Source organism: Solanum dulcamara, chromosome 10, assembly GCF_947179165.1.
Source record: "Solanum dulcamara chromosome 10, daSolDulc1.2, whole genome shotgun sequence".
NCBI lineage: Eukaryota > Viridiplantae > Streptophyta > Magnoliopsida > Solanales > Solanaceae > Solanum > Solanum dulcamara.
In genome coordinates, this window is record NC_077246.1 from 4,596,680 (window position 1) to 4,606,849 (window position 10,170).

Below are 10,170 nucleotides of genomic sequence, written 5' to 3' on the forward strand. Positions count from 1 at the left end.
ATAGACATTTTAAGTCTGACAGGCCAAACTAAATAGTGAATTCGGCCCAACCCAATTCTAATTCGGGTCAGGCCCAATACCCACGAAATTAAATCTGATTTTTTGTAACTATTCCTTCATACTTTAGACCAACATAATTCTGGAAATTTCCAGAGAGAGAGAGAAAGGGAGTTCTTGAGAGAAATCCCAAATCCGACCAAAATTCAAATCCCGAAATCCGAAGCTCATGAAGAGAAAATTGTTGTACGTCGCGTTGGCTTCAATTTGAGCTAGAAATCAGCCAATAAGGAGAAAAGTTTATGTGGTGCTGCAAATTTAAGGTAATATTAAAGTCTCCTTTTCATTGTTAACAAGTTTAGTTAGAGTTTTAACGGATTAGGACGGAGAAAATAGTGTTATAAACTAGTTTGGTGATTTGTTGAGAGTTATGGGTTAAAGGGTTGTTTTAGGTAGATTAAATAGATGGAATTATCTTAGTGATGATGTATAATAATGGTTGATATTGTTTGATGTTGTTGATGAGTTGTTGTTCTTGAATTTGGAGGAAAAAGGTGTATGAAGATTGTGAATGTTAAAACCCGTTTTTGGAATTGAGTAGCTGGTAGTAATTCTGGAATATCTCATTGTGTAGACCTTAGATTTTAGATATTAAACATGTTTTGGAAAGCTAATACACGTACCTACAACTCTTATATTTATGTATTAGTCTATATCTGCTGTTATTATATCGAAAACCGAGCATGAATCATAAGACAAATTCTGTCCAGATTCAGGATTGAAAATTCCTTCATGTATAGCTGTTCGTATTTTGATGATATCTTTTTGTAGAAAATGAATTTTGAGTTGATTTCTTTTTCATTGGAAACTTAAGACAGAGATCTAAATGTTTCATAAAGGTTATAAAGTCCAGTTTTTCCGTTTTAATTTTCAAAATTTAGATACAACGTGAGGTACTTGACTTTCCGAATTTACTGCTTTGGTAACATGAATAATAAATCTTATTTTGTGTCAATATTTTGGATTGTTGATGTTGGTTGATGATTATATGGCTGGTTTGAAAGTGGGAAAAGTGAGCGGTATAGGGGAGGTGCTGTCCAATTTTTTTTTAGAAATAACCTACTAACGATAGACTACGTTTTATTCTTGTCCATAGCTTAATCATAGTGGTTAACGTTTTAATATAGGTTGAGACAATATTGGACAACATATACGTATAAACGCTAAAGGTATGTAAAGTTAACATTTTCTTCTTTTGGCATGATCCATATGAAACGAACGAATGACGTATGCTTAAATTCCAAAGAAACTCTTATTCGTAGATATACTCGGATGGCTACCGTTCTTGATTTTCAAAATTTATATTGTTATGTCTTGACTCATGTGTATGATTCCAGCCATCCTAGTTGGTATAAATCATGTTGTGGTATAATTCATATTTTAGTATAATCCATAATTGGTGTGATTCATAATGACTATTGTCTTGGGTTTCAAATGATGGACTATTTTGCTTATTCTATTAAGTCTCCGATAATGATCAAATTTCACAAGGTTGCTAATGATACCTTATTCGTGCATATTGTTATGGTATTATTCACCGAGTCCTACGATAGGCCGGGTATGTTATCATGTATGGATTCCACTACATTATTCACCGAGTCCCTTACTAGAGGGCCGGGTACGTGATATGATAATATGATATTATGATGATATGATGATATGATTATGGCACCGAGTCCCATAATGGGCCGGGTACGGTATCAGTGTACACTACTCTATTCACCGAGTCCCTTGCTAGAGGGTCGGGTATGGTATATATATACATATGATGATATATTGATATAATTGTGACACCGAGTCTCATAACGGGCCATGTACGATATATGATGATGATATGCATGTCTTCATTTTATAAGACACAGGTACAGTGATTTATTGATTATGATACTTGACTCCTGAATCTTTATTTCAGATGTGATCTCCTTTACGGTATTTTATGCTTTATATACTCAGTACATAGTTCGTACTGACCCCCTTTTGTTCGGGGGGCTGCATTTCATGCCCGCAGGTACAAATACTCATTTTGGAGAACCGCCAACTTAGGATTCTACTCAACGGTTTGAAGTGCTCCATTGTCTCAGAGCCCGAACTTTGGGTACTAATCCTTATAATGTATATATTTGTGTATTTAGGGGTACGACGGGGCCCTGTCCCGTCATATGCTATTGTTAATCCTCTTAGAGGTCTGTAGACACATGAGTGGGTTGTATATAGATGTTGTCCGGTGTACTAGTATGACTTATGTTTTTGGACGTTTACATTCAGAATGGAAGCCTTGTCGGCTTACATATTATGTTATCTTATTTTTGACAATTAAGACTCCCCAAGAAATAGGTGATTTTGGTATATATATAAGTAACAGTTTGAGACGACGTGCTACCCATATAAATCTTATATCATGTTTAATTGCCGATTGACTATAGATAATAGGTGTGTATATGAGGGTCCAATTCGGACACTAGTCACGGCCTACGGGGCTAGGTCGTGACACATATGGAATTTATTTTTTGTAATTCATGCATTCAGTTCAAACTAATCAGGTGAAGTAGCGAAAGAAATTAAGTATGCACATGTAACTCTATTGATACGTATAAAATAAATTGACTATGCACGGGTGAAGTAATAAAAGAGATTGACTATGCACGTGTGAATCGTGTGAAAGAGCTTAGAAAAGCACGTGAAACTCAATTTTCCTAATCCGTCGAGTGACGTACGTCGTAAGAGAGATTAAGTATGGCGTGTACTCGATTAACTATGCACAAGAGATTAACTTTGTACGGGTGAAATAGTGAACAGATTAATTGTGCACGTGTGGATCATGTGAAAGAGCCTAAACAGACACATGAAATCTAATTTTTATAATTTGTGCATTTTGTTTAAACTAATAAGATGAAGTAGTGAGAGATAAAGAAGAATATATGTATATGTATAAGTATATGTGAGTAGACGTTGAAACGGAATCAGAATTTGAAGCTTAATTATGACTAGGTTCAGAATTCGGATCAACCTTTTTTGTTGTTGGATTTTAAATTAATAATTTTTCATAATTAAATAATTTGTTAAGATTAAAAAAATTTAGACTAAAGTTAATGGATCTGATCAAACACATAATGTTTGAATTATGTGAAAATTATGCCTAACAAACTTCAGAGAGTTTTAATTTTTTTAATTGGAGTACTCAAATTAGTGTTAGATAATTTTTGTCGTTTTTTAATTGGAGTATTCGAATTAGTGTCAGATAATTTTTGTCGTTAAAAATAAAATATCATTAGTTTTAGTTAACAATAAGTTATTAAAGAATTTTTGTGAATTACAAATATTTTAGTGACAAATTAATGATGAATTTTATAGTTAATTCTATTTTTTTGATATATCTATTTACTTTTCAATCTATTTTCATGAATTGTGAAAACAAGAATATACTTATTGATGTCAAAGTAAATAATCGCAAATATTTAGTCTTTTTTTAAGGTCGTGTTGATTAGTTATTTCAATTCATAAAATAATTGGTTAAGATTTATGATGTGAAATAGCCGAAACAAGCATGTAAAACTCGATTTTTGTAATTCATGCATTCTGTTGAAGTAATTCGGTGAAAAATGAAAGACATTGACTATGCACGTGCATGTAAATCATGTGAAAGAGCTTAAACAAATGCATGAGTTTAATTTTTGTAATTTGTGTATTTAGTTTAAACTAATCTGATGAAGTAGTGAAAGAAATTAAGTATGCACGTGTAACTCAATTGACTATGCTCATGTAAAAGAGATTGACCATATGTGCACGGGTAAAGTAGTGAAAGAAATTGGCTATGCATGTGTGAATCGTATGAAAGATCCTAAACAAGTGCATGAAATTTAATTTTTGTAGTGAATTCATTTCAAACTAATCAGGTGAAGTAGTAAGAGATTAAGAATGCACATGTACTCAATTGACGATGCATGCGTAAAGGAGATTGACTATGCACGGATAAAGTAATAAAAGAGATTGATTATACACGTGTAAATTGTGTGAAGGAGCCAAAACAAGCGCGTAAAATTAAAATTTTATATTCCATGGATCCAATTCAAACTAATCAGGTGAAGTAGTGAAAGAGATTAAATATGCATGTCTAACAAGATTGACTATGCACGTGTAAAAGAGATTGACAATATATGCACGGATTAAGTACTCGATGAGATTGACTATGCACATGTGAAGAGCCTAAGCAAGCATATGAAATCTAATATTTATAATTCATGCATTCAGTTCAAACTAGTCAGGTGAAGTAGCAAAATAGATAAAGTATGCACGTGTAACTCTATTGACAAGTATAAAAGAAATTGACTATACACAGGTGAAGTAATAAAAGAGATTGACTATATGCACGTGTGAATCGTGTGAAAGAGCTTAGAAAAGTATGTGCAACTCAATTTTCCTAATCCATCAAGTGACGTACATTGTAAAAGAGATTAAGTATGACATGTACTCGATTGATAATGCTCGTGTAAAAGAAATTAACTATGCACGGGTGAAATAGTGAACATATTGATCGTACACTTGTGAATCGTATGAAAGAGCCTAAACAAGCACAGAAAATTTACTTTTTGTAATTCGTGAATTTAGTTTAAACTAATCAGGTGAAGTAGTGAGAGATTAAATATGTAAGTCTTACTCAATTGACTATGTACGTGCAAAAGATATTGATTATACACGAGTGAAGTAGTGAAAGAGATTTAACTATGCACATGTAAATCACGTGAAAAGGCCTAAACAAGCGCGTGAAATCAAATTTTTGTAATCCGTGAATTCAATTCAAATTAATTGGGTGAAGTAATGAAAGAGATTAAATATACATGTCCAACTCGATTGACTATACACATGTAAAAGACATTGACCATCTATGCACGGGTTAAGAAATGAATGACTATGCACGCATGAAAGAGCTTAAGCATGCATATGAAATCTAATTTTTGTAATCTGTGCATTCAGTTCAAACTAATCAAGTAAAGTTGCGAAAGAGATAAAATATGCACGTGTAAGTCTATTGACACGTGTAAAAGAAACTAACTATGCATGGGTGTAGTAATAAAAGAGATAGATTGTGCATGAGTTCGATTTTCTAATATGTTGAGTTACGTACGCCATAAAAGAGATTGAGTATAACGTGTACCCGATTAACTATGCATGTGTAAAGATACTAACCATGTATGAGTGAGATAGTGAACAAATTGATTGTGCACGTGTGAATCATGTGAAAGAGCCTAAACTAGCATATGGAATCTAATTTTTTTTATTCGTGTATTTAATTTAAACTAATCAAGTGAAGTAATCAAAGATGAAGTATATACATGTACTCAATTAACTATGTATGTGTAAAATATATTGACTATTCACGAGTGAATTAGTGAAAGAAATTGACTATGAACATGTAAATTATGTGAAAAATCTAAACAAGTGCGTGAATTCTAATTTTTATAATTTGTGCATTCAATTCAATTTAATTGGGTGAAATAGTGAGAGATCAAATATACACGTGTAACTCGATTAAGTATGAATGTGTAAAAGCTACTAACTATATATGTATGGATGAAGTAGTGAAAGAGATTTTATATTCATGTGTGAAATGTGTGAGATCTTAAACAAGCACATGCAACTCAATTTTTCTAGTCAATGAATTCAATTCAAGCTAATGAAGTGACATGTTGTAGAAGAGATTAAGTATGACGTGTACTTGAATGATTATGCAGGTGTAAAAGAGATTAACTATTCACTGATGAAATAGTGAAAAAGAGTAATTATGCATGTGCGAATTGTGTGAATGAGCCTAAACAAGCGCATAAAATCTAATTTTGTAATAAAAGCATTTAGATTAAACTAATCAAAAGAAGTAGTGAAAAGATTAAGCATATATGTTTAACTCGATTAACTATGCACGTGTAAAAGATATTGACTATGCACAGATGAAGTAGTGAAAGAGATTGACTGTGTAGATGTAAATCGTGTGAAAGAACCTAAATAAGCGCATGAAATTTAATTTTGTAACCCGTGCCTTTAAACTAATCAAGTAAAGTAGTGAAAGAGATTAAGTATGCATGTCTAACTCGATTGACTATGCACGTGCAAAAGAGATTGACTATACACTGATGAAATAGTGAAAGAGATTGACTATACACTGATGAAATAGTGAAAGAGATTGACTATGCACGTGTGAATCGTGTGAAAGAGCCTATAAAGTGCATGAAATCTAATTTTTGTAATCCATGCATTTAGTTCAAATTAATCAAGTAAAATAGTGAAAAAGATTAAGTATGCATATTTAACTCAATTGACTATGCACGTGTAAATCATGTGAAAGTTTTTAAACAAGCACGTGCAACTTGATTTTCCTAATCAGTGCATTCGATTCAAGCTAAGTAATCAAGTGATGTACATAGTAAAAGAGATTAAGTATGATGTGTAATCGACTAAATATGCACGGGTGAAGTAGTGAAAGAGATAAATTGTACACGTGTGAATAGTGTGAAACAGTCTAAATAAGCGAATGAAATCCAATTTTGTAATCCGAGTATTTAGTTCAAACTAATCAATTGAAGTAGTGAAAAAGATTAAGTATGCACGTGTAACTCGATTGACTATGCACGTATAAAAGAGATTGACTATACATGAGTAAAATAGTCAAAGAGATTGACTATGCACGTGGGAAAGAGCCTAAATAAGCTCATGCAATCAAATTTTTGTAAACTAATAAAGTAAAGTGGTGAAAAACATTAAGTATGCGAGTGTAACTCGATTGACTATGCACGTGAAAAAAAGATCGATTATGCACATGTGAATCGTATCAAAAGTGTTTAAACAAGCATGTGCAATTCGATTTTCATAATCAGTACATTCAATTCAAGTTAATTAAATGACGTACCTAATAAAAGAGATTAAATATGACATGTGACTCGATTTTAGTAATTTGAGCATTCACGAATCGCACCAAAACGGTTGGAGTAGCCTAATACACGTGTGCTCTCTTTCTGAATGCTTCAACTTTCTTTCTCAAACCACTGAATAGGGGTGTGAAAATAGCAACAATTCATGGTAGAACAGAAATAGCTTCTGATTTGCTTTCGCCTGAAACAAGTTCCTTGATTTGATAAGAAATATCTGAGTAAACAACCTTTGAGTTGAGGTAATATTCAATTTTGTGTTGGGCTATGACCCATGTTCCAGCCAAAGGCCATGGCCTAATCCTATTTGTAAAAGGATTTGAATAATTCTCCTAATTTGGTTTCCAATTCTATTTGGAAAAGGATTGGAATAATTCTCCTAATTTGGTTTCCAATTCTATTTGGAAAAGAATTGTAATTATAATCCTAATTGGAGTTGGTTTTGACTTTAGAAAAAAGTACCACTCTATAAATATGATGACTTGAGAGAATTATGTAATTGTTCATTGGTATTGTCTTTGAGAGACATTAGGCACATAAGAGAGGTTTTTGAGAGAGCTTTCAACAAGAGAGAAGAGAGAAGAAAAGAGTGTTTTCCGCAAGAGTTTTGCCTCTCCGATTAGCAACCTTCAAACTGCGTTTGCCGATTCATTAACCGTTGGATCGGGCTGAAATTTTTATTGAGTGTTTCTAACATCTTAGTGTTTGATATTAACGGTGGAGATCGAATTTGGAGGTCAGAAACATCCCAACTTAGCTCCCGAACAGTAGCTCTATTTTGGGTGATTTTCTTCCTATTACTTTTGTTGTTATAGCTATTACTTCTCCTTACTTGACAATTGTTGTGTAGCCATTTAGGAGAATATTTGTAACCCTCTTATTGTTATAGTGGAGCAATTCGGATTTTGAAGATCCCGTGGTTGTTACCTTCAATTTGAAAAGTTTTTCCACGTTAAATTTGGTGTTATTTATTTTCTCTGCTTTTGGGTTTGTGTCCTTCCGTCATAACATTTTGAGGGTTAGTTTTATGTTTCGTAAGTATGTTTCTGCTCTAAGATAGGAAAGTTTATAGCGCTCGTTCTGAAAAAAGTATTACGTACTATCTGCTGGAATGTTTTCAATGTCCCCCTTATGCAATCACACGTATAACCAATAATCTTTAAATATGATCTTTCAAGTGGAAAAAATAATAATAGTATAAATCCCTTTGGGAGCTCTTATACAAAGTTACATAAAACATACGTATTACAATTGTATGGATGAAGAAATTGATATTTATAGACCAGATAGTATTTTAATTACAGAAACTGCAATATAGAGGAAGGCATTCATGCAACCCTCCATCTGAACTTATGATTAATACTTCTTTAATTTCTCCAGAAGTAAATTAAATATAAGATGTTTTAGCATTTTAATAAAGAGCATATATAATTGAAAAAAATATTTAATTATAATAATTTAATAACTACATCTTCCGTCTCAAATTATTTGTCGTAATTTTAAAAAAAATAATGATTTTGCAAATTATTTATCCATTTTAGAAGTTTAATACTCCATATGTTTACTTTTACTTGTTCACTATTCCAAAATAGATTTTCATTTTTACTTGTCACTCTTAACATATCAAGAAAAGATTATTTTTTTTCATATTTTACCTTTAGTATTACTTATCCCTCAAATCATTTTTCAAGACCTAATAACTATTAAAAATCAATAATATGGTTAGTATGGTAAAATAATCATGTCAATCATTGATTTTTTAATGGGTTTGTCAAGTCCAAATGTGCAAATAAAAATAGACGGAGGAAATATAAAATTAATTATCTTTCTCATTTTATTCTTAATAGTAATTATTCTTGAAGAGTACAAATATCTCAATAAAATAAATATTTAATGGATAGAGATTATATCTTAAAATATAAGTGAGGGTAAAAGTAAAGTAAAAAATTCCTCGTAAATCAATGTTTCTTTAAGTGACATATAAAAGAAAATGAAAAATATGACAAATAATTTGAGACGAAAGGGAGTGACCTTTAACATTAAATTTGAGTGGTACACACTTAGCGCAAATAATTATATTAAGGAAAATATGCCCAAACTAAAAAATATCACTTATATTAAAACAGAGGATTTAATACTTAGCATTACTTATTTAATCCTTAAATTATTTCTCGAGATTTAAGACTAAACACTAATTAATATGAATATTATAATGAAATGTCTATATATTAAATCAGACAAGTAAACATGAATAGAAAAAAATAATTAATTGACAAATTTAATCTATTTTAATTTAAAATATTTAGCTATGGATTTAACAAATTGGCTTTGTGCACTTCGATTATTTTTCTTCCAAAAATTGTCAAAGTCATTAATTATTTTTTTTGTTTTGTTTTTGGTTAAAAGTCATTAGTCAAAGTTAAACAAGTGTATTGCATGCAAGGTGAAGCCTTGGAATTTGTGCAAATATATAATCCCAAAGTCCCAACCATCTCCAAACTCCATTTTCTTAAAACAACTTAAGCATTAATTGTTTTTTTGGCTTTGAGTCTTGGAGATGAGTTTGTAAAGAAATTAGTGAGAAAAAAGACAGTAGAAATCAGTTGTGAGTTAATGACTTTTTTAACTATATTATATGACTATTGACTAGAGCATCCATTCATTAATTAAAATAAAAATAAATTAGACAAATTTTTGGTTGAGAAATTGTTTTTATTGTATGAGATCATTGTTGCATCACCATGACGTAAGGGTTTTTGAAAAAACAAGAAAATATTTTCCTAAAAAATTTCTTATTTTTTTAATTTAGTTTTTGATGTTCAATGAGTAATCAGAATATATATATATATATATATATATATTAAATGTATAATTTATAATATATGCAAAAACTATGATGGTGGAGGTTACTGACAGGAGGTGGAACGAGACAATTTAACAAGTTACGTCACTCATAAAACTTATTTTTCCTACTTTAATCACGAACACCATTTATATAAAGAAATTATTCTCCAAAAATATTTTAATCTTCCAAATATAAAGAAACTATTCTTCAAAATATTTAATCAACCATTTATGAAGAAAAATACATTTTGTAAAGTTTTTTTGAATTAATTTTAAATAAATAAATTGCAAGATCTAATATGATTTTTAATATATTAGATATGAAAAACCCTTGACATTTCTAGATCACTAA